The 17,840-nt window shown below is 39.4% G+C and overlaps 1 pseudogene; it reads left to right on the top strand.

Moving 5' to 3' along the window:
- Nucleotides 1-2,978: 2,978 nt before the first annotated feature.
- Nucleotides 2,979-3,587, top strand: LOC109251998 (T-complex protein 1 subunit gamma-like; annotated as a pseudogene).
- The last annotated feature ends 14,253 nt before the right edge of the window (nucleotides 3,588-17,840 follow it).

Genomic DNA, 17,840 nt, shown 5'->3' on the forward strand with positions numbered 1-17,840 from the left:
TGCCTGGGTGGCTCAGTCAGTGAGCATCCAACTCTTTTGGCTCAGATCATGATCCCAGGGTGGTAGGATCCAGCCCCACATCAGACTCTGCACAAGCGTGGAGCCTGCTAATATCCTCTGTCTCTCTCTCTCTCTCTTTCTCTATCTCCCTTCCTCCCTCTGTCCCTCTCTCCCACTCACACTCTCTCTAGAGAGAGAGAGAGAGAGAGAGAGAGAGAGAGAGAGAGAAAGAAAGAAAGAAAGAAAGAAAGAAAGAAAGGAAGGAAGGAAGGAAGGAAAAAAGAAAGAAGATTTAATAGACACAACCCAAACTTTAGGAGATGAAAAATAATGTCTGATATAAAAATATACACTGGGTGGGTTTAATGGCATATTAGAAACTATAGATAAAGGGTTAGTGAAATTAACAATAAAAGAATATAAAATGTAAAATGAGAAAAAGAGTGGGGACAATGCACAGAGTTATGTTATAGAAAAGCTTCAAGCATCCTAATATGTGTACAGTTGTAGTTCCAAGAAGACAAGGGGACAATTAAAAAACAAAAACTTGAAGTGTCCAATTTTTACAAGCTTAATGAAAACTATAAACCTACAGATACAAGAAGGTTAAAAAAAAAAAGGCCAAAGCAAAAGAAAACTACACAAATGCACATGATAAATAAATTTCTTAATACCTATAACAAAGAGAAAATCTTAAAAAAGAGAGAAGCCAAATTATACTCAGGGAGAAACACAGGTAGAAATGAGAGTTTATTTACAGGAAGTAAAACAGTATGGTACTTGTGGGAGGCCGGACCCCGGTGCCAGGCTGAGACCGGGTCGAGCAATGGCTCCCTGTTGAGTCAGTCAACCCGGTGCTTCCCCCTCCCATTCCCCCACTTGCAAAGGCATACAAAAGCCTTCTCAAGGCTGAGAAATCTAATTCCTGAAGCCTGTGGTCTGTGGGTGTTGGCAGTAATGTTACCCCCCTTTTTCTACCCCGGGTCAAATAGAAACAAACATGGGAACTGTGTTTTGCTAGCAATCTATCAACAAGGTCTTGTTGTGACCCGTTTAGAAAGTTCATAAGGTACACAGAACTAAATGTTTTGGCTGGCAGCGATCATGTGAAACCTGTTTATTCTTAGTGTGACCTGATCCATAAGAGTCTTGATATAAAAGATTGTGTACAGCAACAATAAAGCCGTCACTTGGGCCATCAGCCCAGGGGACCCTCCTGTTCCCAAACTGGCTTCTCTTCTCTTTTTTTTTCTTACATTCCCCTACCCTCAGGACCCTGATCTCGGTGTTTGTTGCGCCGGTCGCAACAGGTACTGGCCTAAAGACAGATACACAGACCAATAGAATAGAACAGAGAGCCCAGAAATAAACCCGTGCATACATAGGCAACTCATCTTTCACAAAGTGCCAAGAATACACAATGGGCAAAGGACAGTCTTTCCAGCAAGTGGTGTTAGGAAAACTAGATATAAAACTAGATAGGCAAAAGAATGCAATTGGATCCTTGTTTTACGCGCTACACAAAAAACCAACGCCAAATGGATTAAAGACTTAAACATAAGACCTGAAAGTGTAATACTTACGTGAAAACATAGGGGGAAAGTTTTAGGACATTGGTCTAGGCAGTCATTTCTTGAATATGACATGAAAAGAATAGGCAACAAAAGCAAAAATAGACAAGTGGGAGGGTCCCAAACTAAAAAGCTTCTGCACAGTAAAGCCAAGAATCTACGGAGTGAAAGGCCAACCTATGGGATGGGAGGTAAGGATGTTGATGTATTCTCTCACTGACACTTACCCTCACGCCTGGCAAGGGAGTCTCCTTTGGGGCCTTCCTGGTCAGGGCATAATTAGGGATGAGCAAGCAGATGACAGAGTCTACATTCCCTTTCCCCAGAACCTTCAGATTCCTCCTTCTGTGGTTCTTCTGTGGTCTACCAAGGAAGTTCCGGCTCTTCCACCATATGGACTGAGGCTGCTTCCAAGTCCAGGCTTCATTATTATTCAGACTAGTGGATGTCGCCAGCGCTCCCGGATGCTCTGGGCAGCACACCAGGTCCCATTACTTCTAGTACCGTAGAAGGAGCCACGGGGTGAAAACTCTCAGCACGGGGACCCGTTGCTGGTGATGAGGCACCTCCCAGGGATAGGAGGCAGCCCCTGCGATTGCACTTTTAATGTTGTGTGGCTGCTTTTACCATGATCACGCTCAGGTATCTCCGCATCATCTTATCTGCATAAGATGAAGTAACTTTTAAATCTCCAGCAGGATTCTTTGTGGCTTCTCCTCTTCATCCTGACAAATACCAAATCCCTTAGTAATAAGTAATATGACTCTGAAGATATCCATTATTTATTATTTTCACTGATCTTTTCACTAAATCTAGGTTTCTTAGTAAATTCCAGGCTTTTCTGCGTTGCGTCCATTTTTATGGCAAGGTCTACAAGAACATACTAACGTATTCACTTGTCTCAGTGCATTTCTTTGCCTTACATTTTTTTTCTTCTAATACATGTGTAAGGGGGTTAGGCCTTTAAGAATCTTTTTGTCTTTCTAAGGTAACTTGCTTGGAAGACATTTTCACTTAATAATGAAGGGAAAATGAAAGCAAGGATGCAAATGTGTTTAAACATCGCACAAACAAGATATAGTTCTCTAGAAGAAGAAGCTAAGGTAGAGGGCAGTGTATTCTATACTCCCTCACCAAGACTGAAAAACATCTTAAATGCTTTTTTAGCTTGGCTTCTGGCTTCGTTTTAGGTTTTCTTATTCTGGTAGCGAAGAAATTTTGTACGTCCTCATTTTGAAGACTTAGAGAATTTCAGTGTGGTCCTCACAGAAAAGAGCATCTCAGATTTAGCTCAGTACTGCCTCATCCAGGCCAATGACACAGCAGTCAACAGAGTCCAGAAGACAACAATTGCATTGCTAAAACCTGTGGGCCCAGACAGTGCCAGAGCTGAGAGAAGATGTCGGGATGGGAGCAGCCATGTTGAAAGTCGAGAAAATTGTCAATGAGTACCTTAAACTCATCACTGAATGCAAAGACCCCAAGGTCTAAACCATTATTCTCCATGGGGCCAGCAAAGAGATCCTCTCAGAAGTGGAATGCACCCTCCAGGATGCCATGTTATTGTGCCACAGTGTCTTCCTGGACCCCTAGCTAGTTCCAGTGGGTGGAACCTCTGAAATGGCTATGGCCCATACTTTGACAGAAAAGTCCAAAGCCATGACTGAGGTGGAACAATGCCCATACAGGACAGATGCCCAAACCTTAGAGGGCATCCCTTGTATACTTATCCAGAACTGGAGGGCTAGCACCATTCTCTGCTTACCTCTCCCTGCAGCCAAGCACATCTATGACAACCATGACACCTGGAAAATAAATGGTGAGAAAGGTACCTTGGTTGTCATGAAAGAATTGGGCATCTGGGAATCATCGGCTGTCAACCAGCAAACACACACAACAACAATGAAGACAGCAGTTCGGCTACTGCAGGTTGATGACATCATCTGAGGCCACAAAAAGAAGGGTGATGACCAGAGCCAGCAAGGCGGGGCTCCCAGTGCTGCCCAAGAAGAGTGAGTGGCAGGAAAGTTGATCTCAACACACAGAGCCAGCAGAGGGTCTCTCTTCCTTGAGCCAGACTGCCAGGGACATTTTGAACGTCTTTGTTTGGAAGGGATCAGGTTGAAGGGCAGCCCTAGCCCCTTTCTGTCCCAAGTCAGTCTGCAAAGGGAGCTGACATGCAATTCTTTCTTGTAAGTTTTCCATTTAGTTTGCTTCCAATGATTACATCTAAGTCATTCGGGGAAAAAAAAAAAGCTAATATAATTAGACTGTTAACAACATGCAGACAGAATGTAGAACTCAGTGAACTAAGTCTGGGGTGGGTTAAGAAGAACGTTGTAGCATTTATTTAGCACTGTCCAAATAACAGTGGAGTTGGAAAACAAGAGGATTCTGATCCTTAAATACCTGAGGTCTGCTGTGAGACAGGAAAAAAAAAGCCCATCAAGGTTTTTCTTTTTCTTATGAACCATGGAAGAAGCCCCTTGAAAACTCTTCTGATTTTCTGCTCACTACAATCTTCTAATCACCGAGCCCTCACACCAGCAATGTCCTGCAAACCTCCCAGAGAACTGCCGTCTCGCTAGGTTCTTGTTAGAATTACACAAGGAGACAGTAAAGAAAACACACCCTCCCCAGTTCCTGGCACTCACTGCTATAAGCAGGAATACCTTAATCCAAAGACTGGTATTTAACCTGGCAACAAGACAACTGAATTCTATCCCAAATAAAGTAAAAAGGCGGCACAAGTGGAATCTTATCTGGCTTTATAATTCTTCCCTTTGAAGTAAAATAGAAGTTTGGAAGACCTTTACTTCTTTTGTCTTGTTGAGGATACGGAAGGAGCTGAAACACCAATCGGCCTTTAAATCTCGGCACTGAGAGAGCAATGCCACTTTGGGAACTATGATTATATGAACAACCAAAGATTCCCATTTTTCAGAACTGAGAGAGCAATGCCACTTTGGGAACTATGATTATATGAACAACCAAAGATTCCCATTTTTCAGAACTGAGAGAGCAATGCCACTTTGGGAACTATGATTATATGAACAACCAAAGATTCCCATTTTTCAGAATCTATGCAACAGTCATTACCCTACTAAACAGACTCCCCCCACCACAATCTCCTCCCCTAAGGAACTGATTCCTTCATGTAAGCTCGTGTAGATCCTTCAGATTTGGGGAAAATATGTCCTTTTGCTGGTCCTAGTAAATAAATTAAACTAGTCTAAGTGCAGTCCTCTTTTCTGTGTATTTTCCCAGCCTCTTTTGCTAGGATGTATATCTGAAAATATGTTTTCAGATACAAAATGACATAAGAAGTCCTGCAGGGGAAATCTGGAGAGAGATTATCTTTACAGATAAATATGCATAACTTTCAGAAAAGAAAGGCATTTTCCCTGGATCTGTCTTTTTTGCTTAAGATGTAGGGATGAAACTGTGATGCCTGGAGCTGTGACAACCATGTTGTCACAGTGAGGCAATACAGTCCAAGGATGAAAAGCCAACACTCTGAGCACTATAAAACAGAAGCGTTGAGATCCTGCATCCTTGACATTGTTGCACCTCTGAAATAAATCTGGACATACCTACCTTTAGTCTTTTTTTACTATATTAAATATCTTCGTAATTTGAGACATTTGGTGGGTTTGTAGCTATTCACAGCCAAATCAATCACTACATACTCAACTTCAAGCAGAGAGGTGGAAGAAATGTAGATGACAGTCAAATATTATTTGATAAAAGTATATGAAATCTTCTTCTCTCACTATGTATGTATTTAAATTTGTTACATTTCATTTTTTTAGTGTTTTATTTTTTTTTTTGAGGGGGTGGGTAGGGGAGGGAGAGGGAGAGGGAGGTATGCACAGAATCCAAAGCAGGCTCCAGGCTCTGAGCTGTCAGCACAGAGCCCAACACAGAGTTCAAACTCACGAACGCTGAGATCATGACCTCAGCTAAAGTCAGATTTTTAACCAACTGAACCACCCAGGCACCCCTGTTCCATTTCATTTTAAATATGATAAATTGTGTTTTTAGCCAAAGAAGAGTAGCATTCCAAAGACTGGCAACTCCCAGAATATATAGGGAGGTTTTAGATTTAAACTCACTGGGAATTCTTACACTCTTCACAGACATAGTTTCATTAACACAAAGATCTGACCCTGACCACCATAAATGGATATTTTAATCTCAGGTTCCTGAATCTAAGTCTCTGTCATGCTGTATGTCAGTGCAAAAGAGAAAGGTAATCTTAGTGTAGAGATCTTCATAAACCCATGGGGTTAATTTTTTGAACTGTCATTTTGTTTGTTCCAAACCCCACTTTGGTTCTACTTTTCAACTCTCCCAGCTAGAAAGTAATTCACTAGCATAGTAGTATTGGCTAGAAATGTAGATTAGGTTTATTTTTTAAATAAGTACCTATTTTTGGTTAGCCAAATAATTGAATCTTTCACATAGTTAAAAAGTCAAGTAATACAAATAAAGTCGAAGTGCTTGCTGCTGTTCTCTCTAGGGGTGACTTCTGTCGAATGTTTGTGATTCTCCCAGATCCTTTCTATTGATTTGTTTACAAAGCTTCATCTAATGTGTGTGTATGTGTGGTTGTACACTTGTTTATATACATAGAATTCATAGTTTTGTGTTTTCTATTTGCATAAGGAATTTACACTATACACATCATTCTTTTTTCCACCCTATGTGTCTCTTTGATTATTGCATAGAATTTTATACAGTGTGCATATACTACAGTTTAACACCTATTATTCGTTATATAGGGGGTTTCTGATACTTCGTTTTATAAAGAATACTGCAATGAACATCTTTCTATACGCATCAGTATAAGTGAATCTCAGGAGAGATGGGGAAGTAGAATGCTTGAGCATACACAGTTTACACTTTAATAGAGTTTGCCCAAATGATACTCAAAATTTTACATCCACATGGAAAGTTCACAAAAGTACCTACTGCTCAATCACTTGATATTATAGGATCTTTGAACTTCTGATAATCTGATCTATGAAAGTGGGCATCTGAGAGTTGTTTTAATTCAGTTTTCAGAATGTGGACAAGGTTAAGCATCTCTTCATAAGTATACAGGCCATTTGTATTTCCTCTTCAGAGAATAACTTCTTATGTGTTTATTTTTTTACTGAGTTTTTAAATCTTTTACTTATCTTTAGAGGCTCTTTATGTACTCTGAATACTAACATTTATCTTTAACAAACAATTATTTTTATCCAAAATATTTTATCCAAGTAGTCTTCATTTTTATAGTGACTTTTTGGCATAAAGAATACAATTTGGATGGGGTGCCTGGGTGATTCAGTTGGTTAAGTATCCAACTTCGGCTCAGGTCATGATCTCATAGCTTGTGAGTTTGAGCCCCACGTTGGGCTCTGTGCTGACAGCTCAGAGCCTGGAGCCTGCTTCAGATTCTATGTCCCTCTCTCGCTCTGCCCCTCACCTCCTCATGCTAAGAATAAATAAAACATTTTAAAAAAGTCTTTTTAAAGAATACAATTTGGCATAGTCAATTTTTCAGTGTCTTTATTACCTTTGCTTTTGTTTTAGTTTATGCATGCTCTCCATAACCCACATATATATTATATACTTTATATTTATGTATTTATATAATATGTATTAACCCATTTTACTATATATTTCATATTATATAAAATATAACTTTTATAAAATATATTAAACAATATATTTATATTTATATAAATTCTATAAATATTTATATATTTATCAATATATTGATATTAATATTAATAAATGTATTAATATTTTTTATTTTTTATATATTATATAAAATATAATATACATATTATATAATATATATTTTATGTTATATATTATATAATATGTATATTATATTAATGGAGACACAATTGTACTTCTGGAATAATTCCTATACATTTGGAGAATAAATGCAAATAGATTCATCCCTTCCCCACCACACATAAAAAAATAAATTTCAGCTACACCTAAAACCTGAAGGTAATATGTAAGTTAGAATGAGTCTGTACCAAACAGTCATCTGTCACATACAGCCAGCACAGTGTTAATGTGGCTTAGATTTAGAGCAGTACCTCACCTGAAATTGATGTCTAGGAAATCGACATTGAAATCGGTAATACAACCATGTGAGACTCTGTTTACATGCAAGTCTAATAATCACATTATATGGATACTTCAGGCCTCATGTATGTGAGCTGTACTGAGAAAACATGACTACAAGCACATACTTCATGGCCATAAATCTGTGAACACAAGCTAGCTTTCACAGAGGAGAGGTTACATATTCCATTGAGAAAAGTGAATTTTGTAATGAAACCATTTTGTTAAAAGAAATTTCTAGAGTCGGGAAATAGAAAAGTAATTGAAAATTTTTTTTCAAGTGAAAGAGAAAGAGCTGATTTCCTGCCATGTTAGAGGACTCTAAGTTTTGTACAATGCAATTTATTTCATTATTGGTACCAGCTTCCCAGAATGTGGTCAATAAAGAGTGGATATGTTGCTGGAACATGAAAACTGGAACAGGTTAAAAATGTTGTGATAGTTTTTTTTTTTTTTAATGGCTTCATATCCTATAAAAGGCATTAATTTTCAAAAGAGTGATTATGGTTTGCCTTTTATGTACCATTATATCTAATTTGTTTTATGCTCCAGCAGTGAAAATTATTTTCCTCCCTCCAATTTATATGGCAAACACAAATGAATATTCAAGTAAAAAAAAACTGATTGGTTTAATTTGACCATTCTCTGCCTCACCATAAAAGTACATACTTTATCCTGAACTAAGTGGGTAGAAATAATAACTGGTCTTAAATCACTACAATTCACTTGGCTCCCAAAAAAAAAAAAAAAAAAAAAAAAAAAAAAAAAAAAAAAAAAATTCTTGAAAATAAGTAACCATTCTCATTCCAGGAAGGTAAAAAGGTTAATGGACCTAGGAGAAACCAAAGCAATAGTAATATTTAAAAACTGATGGCTTGATATGGCCTCAGCTTTCTCATGAGGAAGATTCAGGAAACCCAGATAGTTAGCAAAACTTACCCGGGTATATCTAATAAAATTAGATCTGAAAAATTCTTGTTCAGATATGCACCCACTTGTGTGTTTATTCATTTTTATAAAAAAGCAAGGTCTGTCCCGTTACTGTAAGAGCTGAAGGAACTTGGGGAAGTCAGTGGTGTAATTTTTTTTTAAGTTTATTTATTTTGAGAGGGGGAGAGAGAGAGCACGTGTGCACATGCGTGCACATGCAAATCGGGGAGGAGCAGAGAAAGGGAGAGAGAGTGAGAATCCTAGGCAGGATCCATGCCATCAGCACAGAGCCTGACGTGGGGCTCAAACCCACAAACCATGAGATTATAACCTGAGCCGAAGTCGGACACTTAACCCATTGAGCCACCCAGGCACCCCAGAGGTGTGAAGAGATTTTTATTTATGCCATAAGTTTCCTTTCGTACCTAATGAGTGCCTAAAATTTTGGTTAAAACCTAAGGTTAATACTTCATTACCCAGATTAATTATAAATTTTCAGACCAGTTTTCATATGTTTTATAGACTAGAGAACTCACGCCCTTCCTTTAGGCATGCAACAAAGACCCTCAGCCTAGATAACAGGATCCACAAGCCTGGAAACCAAGAGCAATGACACATCGCTCTGAAACCGTAGGGTTCATCCTAGGAGGCATGTGAGGTACTTATGATGTGACAGGATGGGCTCAGCATGATGACATCTACTTTAATAAGTGCAAGTTTCTGGGAAAGGGAGGATGAGCCCTGTGAATGAAAAATACAAAATATATAATTTGAAATTGAATCCATCCCGAGGCTGCAGTGGAGAACAGACTCTTTGGGACCAAGATACCGAGTCCTGCCCCTTGACATTATTTTGTTTCTCAGATAAGCCAGTTCATCATCCTAGATTCAGATTCTTTTGCATATATTCTGTGATCGTGCCTCTCAAATATGATTCCCAGGGGTGCCTAGGTAGCTTAGTCGGTTAAGTGTCCAACTTCGGCTCAGGTCATGATCTCATGGTTTGTGAGTTCGAGCCCCACGTTGGGCTCTGTGCTGAAAACTCAGAGCCTAGGGCCTGCTTCAGATTCTATGTCTCCCTCTGTCTGTGCCCCTCACCCTCCCTCTCTTTCTCTCTCTCTCTCTCTCTCTGTGTCTCTCTCTCAAAAATAAACATTAAACAAAATTTTAAATAAAAAAAAAAAACATATGATTCCCAGGTGAGGGCTGAACCTAGACCAAACTTCCACCAATTCTTGGGAAGTAGGAAGAAGAAACATGCATTTTCAAAAAGTTACAATTATTCTGGTAACAGAACAAGTCTTCTTACTCTCAGATACTTATTTATAAAATTATGGCGATAGACACAATGGTGGTGTATAACCCCTTGGTTCTTATTCAGAAAAGATAACTGCAATCAAGGTTTTTTTCCTATGAAATATAAATACCTGGGAAATACTAGTCTATGGTGAGTAAATATTAGATAAGTAATTTGAGAAGGCTGAGGCATGATTGGTGGATGTTGCTGCTAAAAAAAAAGTTGCTATTTTCTGCTTTTTGTAGTTGAGGAAACAGATCCATCTGTTCTATCGATTCAGGACAGAAAAGTCCCTTAGGCAAAAAGAAAGTAATAATAAATGGAGTTCTAATCAACAAAAGGATGAAGGGTACTGGAAGTATTAATTAATTGGTCAAATATAGTTTTTCATTTCTGGGCAATGAAACAGATCTCAATCACATTTTAAAAATTCAAATCAAAAGGGACTCTTAACAGAATGAGTGGACAAGCCAGAGCACATTAATGACAGGGCCTGGGATGGAGCAATGTTGTGTGACTCTCAGGGAAATTTTCTCCCTGTGACCCAGACTAATTCTAGAAAAATCTAAGTCTTTTAATGTTTTCCCAAAACTCTAGTGCTACCTTTTATGGCAGATACTACCTGGTCAATAGCAATGTTAGACTTTTCCCTTAACTGAGTTTCACATGTTTCTAACTAAATTCATATTTTTTTATGTTTATTTATTTATTTTTGAGAGAGAGAGCAGAGGAGGGGCAGAGAGAGAGGGAGGGAGAATCCCAAGTACGATCCTAATCGCACTGACAGTGTGGAGACTGACACAGGGCTTGAACCCATGAACCGTGAGATCATGACCAGAGCCAAAACCAAGAGTCTGTCACTTAGCCAATTGAGCCACACAGGCACACCCATAAATTCATATTTTCTTCTATGAAAATACAACATGATAAAACTCAATTTTGTTCTCTATACTAGGTTCTGTCCTACTCTTTCCTATATGCACCACTTAGATATTTTTTTCAGTAGAGATACTTAGGTTGAATATACAATATTCCATTATACTAAACAACTGTTCTTTCCTTCCTTGGTTCCCATGAGCACAGATCACCCATTGTATGAGGCACTGAGCTGAAATGCTTCAACAGGTCAACTTCACTTTCTCCCTATCTGTTCCTAACTTTTCAGCCCCATGACAGCCATTCACCAGTGAAGAAACTGAGTTTCAGAAACGTTAAGAAACTTGACATTGGCTCCTCAACTAGTATGTGACAAAGACATTTGAACTTGGGATTTCTTAGAAAGAAAGAAAGAAAGAAAGAAAGAAAGAAAGAAAGAAAGAAAGAAAGAAAGAAAGAAAGAAAGAAAAGAAAACCTATTACAGGCTGAGGCACACACAGTTCTTCAGTGAATTTTAGGTCATTTCCTTTTTTCCCCTCCTCTGCTCCTCCACGATTTCACCCTGATTTAATAAACTACTAAATACAACATGCGCCATACCTCATGATTCATAAAACATATTTACACATTAGATAAATAAGACATATTTAAGAATGCAATAGTAAGTAGACAGGTATAAAGAGTGTGGATAAAAAGCTGTGAGACAGATATCTACTCTACTTACATTTGTTGATCTGCTTAGAACCTTGTGTTTAGTGCATGTCTATCCTGGAGCACCCAAGGAGAGATGCTCAGGAATCGGGCAGCTCGTTTTCCTGGGCCCCTAAGAGATGGGAGCACCCCTCACTTCCAGAAGAGGAGGAAGACACTAATGTGAAATCACAAGTTTCCTGCCCCAAGACTGCGGGAACCTCACGAAGGTTGTGTTACAAAGCACTTGGTTGTAGGCCAACATAGAGGAGATCCATTGTGGTGCCCAGGAGGCACAGCGATCAAGTCTTGCTCACAGGCACGACCCCAGCGATGCCCCTCTTCTCCTGGCTTTCCCCAGGGGACCCCCGAGTGACCTCTGCCTCCCACCCTGCTCTCCACGCCCCCCATGCTGCAGGCAGGGGTTGCTGCCCAGACACACGACCTGCCTTGCTCTCCCAGATAATCCCTTCTTGTCAGATGTCATGGCCTGTTTTACTCTGATAAGAGCAGCCTAGGGAGACTTTCTGGATACTGCTCAGGAAAGCACCTCTGTTTCTACTCTAGCAAATCCTCAGAATGAGGTAACCCTCTCTCTGCATTTCAGTGAATTCTCATTTTTTCGAAGTAGGCCTGGCTTGGGGCGCCTGGTGGCTCAGTCGGTTGAGCGTCCGACTTCGGCTCGGATCACAATCTCATGGTTCATGAGTTCGAGCCCTATGTCAGGCTCTGTGCTGACAGCTCAGGGTCTGTATCCTGCTTCGGATTCTGTGTGTGTCTCTCTCTCAGCCCCTCCCCTGCTCACACCCTGTCTCTCTCTCTCAAAAATAAATAAAGATTTAAAAAAAGAAGAAGAAGAAGAAGTAGGCCTGGAAACTGTAAATGTCCCATCCTCCCACCTGTACCTTCAGTCCCACATTGTCTGCTAATCCAAAGACTTCTTCTCTGGCATAGGAATTGTTTCTCCGGGATAGAAGTCCATAAAACCACTTAACCTTTCTCAGCCCGTTCTAGTGGGAAGCTGTAAGAAATCAGACCCTTCATGAACCACTTGTCTTCTTTTGAATATAATAAGGTTTGTGTGAGATCTAGCAAGAAAATCAGCATCTATGAATGTTTTAAGTATTTGAAAACTAGAAATGTCAGAGTGGACCCATGTTGCATGGGAAAGAACACAGTGAAGCAGGAAGGTTCACTTCCTTCCTGTGGAGGGTTGTCTTACTTTGGATACTAATAGGGTGTTGTTCTAATGCTGCCCGGGGAGGAAATAAAAAACAGAAAGAATCACCTTTATGGTGCCTCAGAGGCCTTGACACAAGAAATAGGGCAAGAATTCTAAGCTGTATTGTGAAGTCTAAAATGTGCTGCCCACATCTCTAGCTTCACAGGGCTCTGAAGGCCTGACACGCAGTCCCCTGCTGTGGCCAGATATACTCCACACCTGATGCCTAAGCCTCCCCACAGACTAGTTCCGTCTCTCAGCTGGACAGTTGCCCTCTACCTGGTCATCAGCCTAATGGGCTTCGCTTCCCTGACAGCCCATGGAAGTGTGCAAATAAGCCGATCACACACTCCTGTATAAACCAGAGAGCACCTCACCTCCTCCTTACTACAAAGCCTGTTTCCTATAGCCCGACTCTGGATTGCATCCCCCACGTGTCCCTGCGTAGCTTCCAGTGTTGTGAGCTCCTGGAATGTGAGTAGGGTGACTGGTGTTGAGTGCCATTGTCATGTGTTTACCCACCTTATACTATTTAGGGGATGTGACCTTCCCTCACCAACTGCAGGAATAGGAGGTAATCAGAACACAAGCCTGTACTGGAACGTGAGAAACATACATTTGTTTTTTAATATTTATTTTTTAGAGAGAGAGAGAACAAGCAGGAGAGGGGCAGAGAGAGAGGTAGACAGAGAATCCGAAGCAGGCTCCAGGGTCTGAGACATCAGCACAGAGCCAGATGCGGGGCTCGAACCCATTAACCAGGAGATAATGACCAGAGCTGAAGTCAGACGCTTAACCAACTGACCCATCCCGGTGCTCTGGAAACATACAATTTTTAAGAGCAAATCTGTTCAAAATAACTTTTTGGTTAAAAATCAATCCATTGCAAAACAGTATGGAGGTTCCTCAAAAAATTAAAAACACAGCTACCCTATGACCCAGCAATAGCACTACTGGGAATTTACCCAAGGGATACAGGAGTGCTGGTGCATAGGGGCACTTGTACCCCAGTGTTTATAGCAGCGCTTTCAACAATAGCCAAATTATGGAAAGAGCCTAAATGTCCATCAACTGATGAGTGCATAAAGAAGATGTGGTTTATATACTCAATGGAATACTACTTGGCAATGAGAAAGAATGAAATCTGGCCATTTGCAGCGATGTGGATGGAACTGGAGGGTATTACGCTAAGTGAAATAAGTCAGGCAGAGAAAGATATCATGTGTTTTCACTTATATGTCAATCTTGAGAAATTTAACAGAAAACCATGGGGAAGGGAAGGGGAAAAAAATAGCTACAAACAGAGAGGGAGGGAGGTACACCATAAGAGACTCTCAAATGCAGAGAACAAACTGAGGGTTGATGGGAGGTGAGGGAGAGGGGAAAGTGGGTAATGGGCATTGAGGAGGGCACTTGTTGGGATGAGCACTGGGTGTTGTATGGAAGCCAATTTGACAATAAATTATATTAAAAAATAAATAAAATGAACATTAAAAAATCCATTGCAGTCACTGGGAGAGTATCTAGGTGAAATGTATATATGGACACCAAGGAATCATATATAGGAATCAACGTCATCACAGCATTTTGCAAGAACACATTAAACACGTTAGAATAGTTATTTATTAGGATGCTGGGGAGTGAGAGGTGGATACAGAGGTAATAGGGAATAAACATATCACTAAATAAACAAGAGAGGGGCCACAGACTCCACACAATAATGGGCCATGAACTGAGGACAGGATAGACAAACCCCCCCCCCCCATTCCAGGAACTCCTTGCCCAAAGAAAGCAGTAATTCATGCACATGGTCAGTGTGTGTGTACATTTTAAAAATGGCTCTTTGCTTTGTGTCTTGGAAACCGATTTTTATATATCAATCTTATGACCAGTACCTTTATTTACCTATTTTATGTTCTCTAATAGTGTTCAATGTCATCTGCTAGGCTAGAGATTTCTAGGAACACATCCTGATTATCTGCAAATAAAGATAATCATCTTGTTGCCTCCTTTCTCTTTTGTTTTCCTCATATTTCTTTCTCTTCTCTAATTGAAATGGCTAGTACATCTGGAGCGACGTTAAATAATCAATGACAGTGCCTCCTTTTCATCCTTTTAGGAGAATGCTTCTAGCACTTAATGATTAAGGATGCTGAATATTGCTTTATAAATACTCAGTTTTATACTTCCTTATGAAGCAATATACATATTCTTACAGTCATAGCAAAGGAGCATTTTATTAGGACCTGTGTTTTGTTTCTAAACCAGGAACGGGAGTTGGGTTTTATCACATCTCATTCTCCCTCTGGAATTAAATGTGCGGCTTTTGTGCTTTGGCCTCTTCTTAAAGTGACAGATTTATTTGTGTTATTATTTAGAAGATGCAGAGTGTATTTTTTTAATTAATTAATTTATTTTTAGAGAGACAGACACAGCATAAGCAGGGGGAGGGAGAGAATCCCAAGCAGACTTTGCACTGTCAGTGCAGAGCCTGACATGGGCCTGGAACTCATGAACTGTGAGATCATGACATGAGCCGAAACCAAGAGTTGGATGCTTAACCGACTGAGCCGCCCAGGCGTCCCCCAGAGTGTATTTTGTAATATGAAATGCAAGCAATGGAAATCTGTAGCTGTTCTCAAAGTAGTGTGTTGAGGGGTCTTGCCACATGAGCATGCAAGTCTAATGGAAAGAGATGGCCAACGAACTTTGGATGTCCATTTATATGTGGCATTCCAGATTCTCTCATTCTTGCCTCACAGAGAGTGATTCTTTTGGGAATCTTTTGGGAATTCTTTTGGGAATCAATGAGGCTCAGGCCTCAGCCACAACTCCCCCAGAATGCCGATCACTCTTACGACACTTTGCTTATGATACAGTTTTATTTCTGTGCAATCTTGGATTCCTGTCCCCCCAAGAGGAGCTGCTTCAATGCCTAAATTTGGTCCTGATTATGAACTGCAGGATATATTCATCCGTGTTTACTCTGTAAATTTTCTGCAATGCTTCCATGATTTATTCAGAACCTGATGTTTGGGAGCAATTACTTTGATAGAAAACCTATAAGCTCTGTGAAGGCAGAGACAGAATCTCCAGGGACTTCCCAGCACAGGGCTTGGTACATAGAAGATGCTCAATACATATTTGATTATTTTTGTTTGAAACTGTTTTTGAAACATGGGTTTTCATTACAGAGGTTATATGTGGTTCTATCTTTAGAAAATAATAATTTTATAGGAAACTGTCTTTGAAAGTGCTATAAGGAATGTTGTAATACTACTATCCTCCATGCATTTTTCCAGCTTTACTGAAATATAATTGACATATAACATTGTAAAAGTTTAAGATGTACAGCATGTTAATTTGATACACTTATATGTATCAAATGTGAAATGTGAAATGTGAAATGATTACCAGCCTGGTGTTAGTGAATACCTCCATCCTCATATAATTACCATTTCTTTTTTTGTGGCAACAATATATAAGACCTACTCTCTTAGCAACTTTCATGTATATAACACAGTACTATTTACTCTAATCACCATTCCGTACATTACATCCGCAAAACGTATTCATTTTATAACTGAAAGTTTGTGAGGGCTTTAAAAGTGCTTCTATGGCTTAAGATTTTATTACTCTTTAAAGTGAACAAAGCAGGGTGCCTGGGTGGCTCAGTCGGTTAAGCGTCCGACTTCAGCTCAGGTAATGATCTCGCGGTCCGTGGGTTCGAGCCCCGTGTCGGGCTCTGGGCTGACAGCTCAGAGCCTGGAGCCTGCTTCTGATTCTGTGTCTCCCTCTCTCTCTGCCCCTCCCCCGTTCATGCTCTGTCTCTCTCTGTCTCAAAAATAAATAAACATTAAAAAAAAATTTTAAAGTGAACAAAGCATGTTCATATTTTACTTCAATTGATTCTCATCCAGATTCTTAGAGGGGAGTATCCTTAGTATTCTATTTTGAGTGTGAAACAAATAATCACAGAGATGAGGGAATTTACACAAAAGCACTAACTTGGTAATCCCTGAGAAAAAATACCCAGCAATTTGAAGCCCCAGATCTCTGAATCTTCCATGAAATGTCAAGAAAATAACATTTAAAATAAACACTAAAGTCAATCAGAAAACCAAAAGGATAGACAAGGTCACAAAACAATAGTGTTTGGTCTGAGGACAGCTACGTGGAGGATGGTATAAGTTTATTATTGGCAGAAAAGAAGCCCATTTGAGATGTTTTAAAAGAGGAGAAAAATAATACTGAAAAATTCCAATGAGGAAAATCACCAGAAAAAATAAGGTAATGCATTTATGAATAGTCCCTCAGCGTAGAAAACACATTCATCTTTGCTTTTCTTATACCTAAAGCAATTAATGTTTGGCATTTAGAAGGTGCTCAAAAGTGTTCTACCGATTAATGAATAAATAATCATAATTTACTTCTAGGTTTATGTAAAACATTTTTAAAGCACAGTAAAATTTCAAAATATACGTGTTAGGTTCAGGCTCTTTTATTATTATTAAAAAATCATTGGCAGCTTAGTTATAATAACTTAAATGTTATTCCCAAAATACATCACTAAGAAGTCAATTTTTATTTATTTTTGTGGTCTTGAAGGATAATGCACAATTTTTGCATACAGAGTTTGGTATTTAACTCCTGTGTTTTTATGACTTGCCTATGGACTTTCTGCTCTTGTGTTCCCATCTGAAGAGTTAAATAATCTCCCTATGACTATTTCTTTTGATGTGACCTTTCTCTTATGCCATGTACACCTGAGAAAGTACAACATCAGTAGAAACCCAGACTCTGGAGCTCAACAAACTCACTCGAGTTACAGAAATTAAAAATAGGTATGCGTACAGCAAATGAAGGAGAAATTAGGGTCATTCTATTTGGAATTATATGATCTCAGAGTTGTGAAGAAATGTACACTCGGGTTATTCCAATGACTCGTAGAAGGCATAAAGGTGCACTTTAACATCCCTTCATTAAATGGTTTAGTTTCTAATTTTTGTTTTACTTCATTGATGTTTTAAATTGCAGTGAGAATTTCTTGCTTATTTTACCAAGTCAAATAATTCAAAGTATAAAGTTAATAATCTGCATAAATGCACCCCTCCTTACACTCCT

Source organism: Panthera pardus, unplaced genomic scaffold (genome assembly GCF_024362965.1).
Source record: "Panthera pardus isolate Hobbes unplaced genomic scaffold, ASM2436296v1 HiC_scaffold_20, whole genome shotgun sequence".
In the NCBI taxonomy this organism is placed as follows: domain Eukaryota; kingdom Metazoa; phylum Chordata; class Mammalia; order Carnivora; family Felidae; genus Panthera; species Panthera pardus.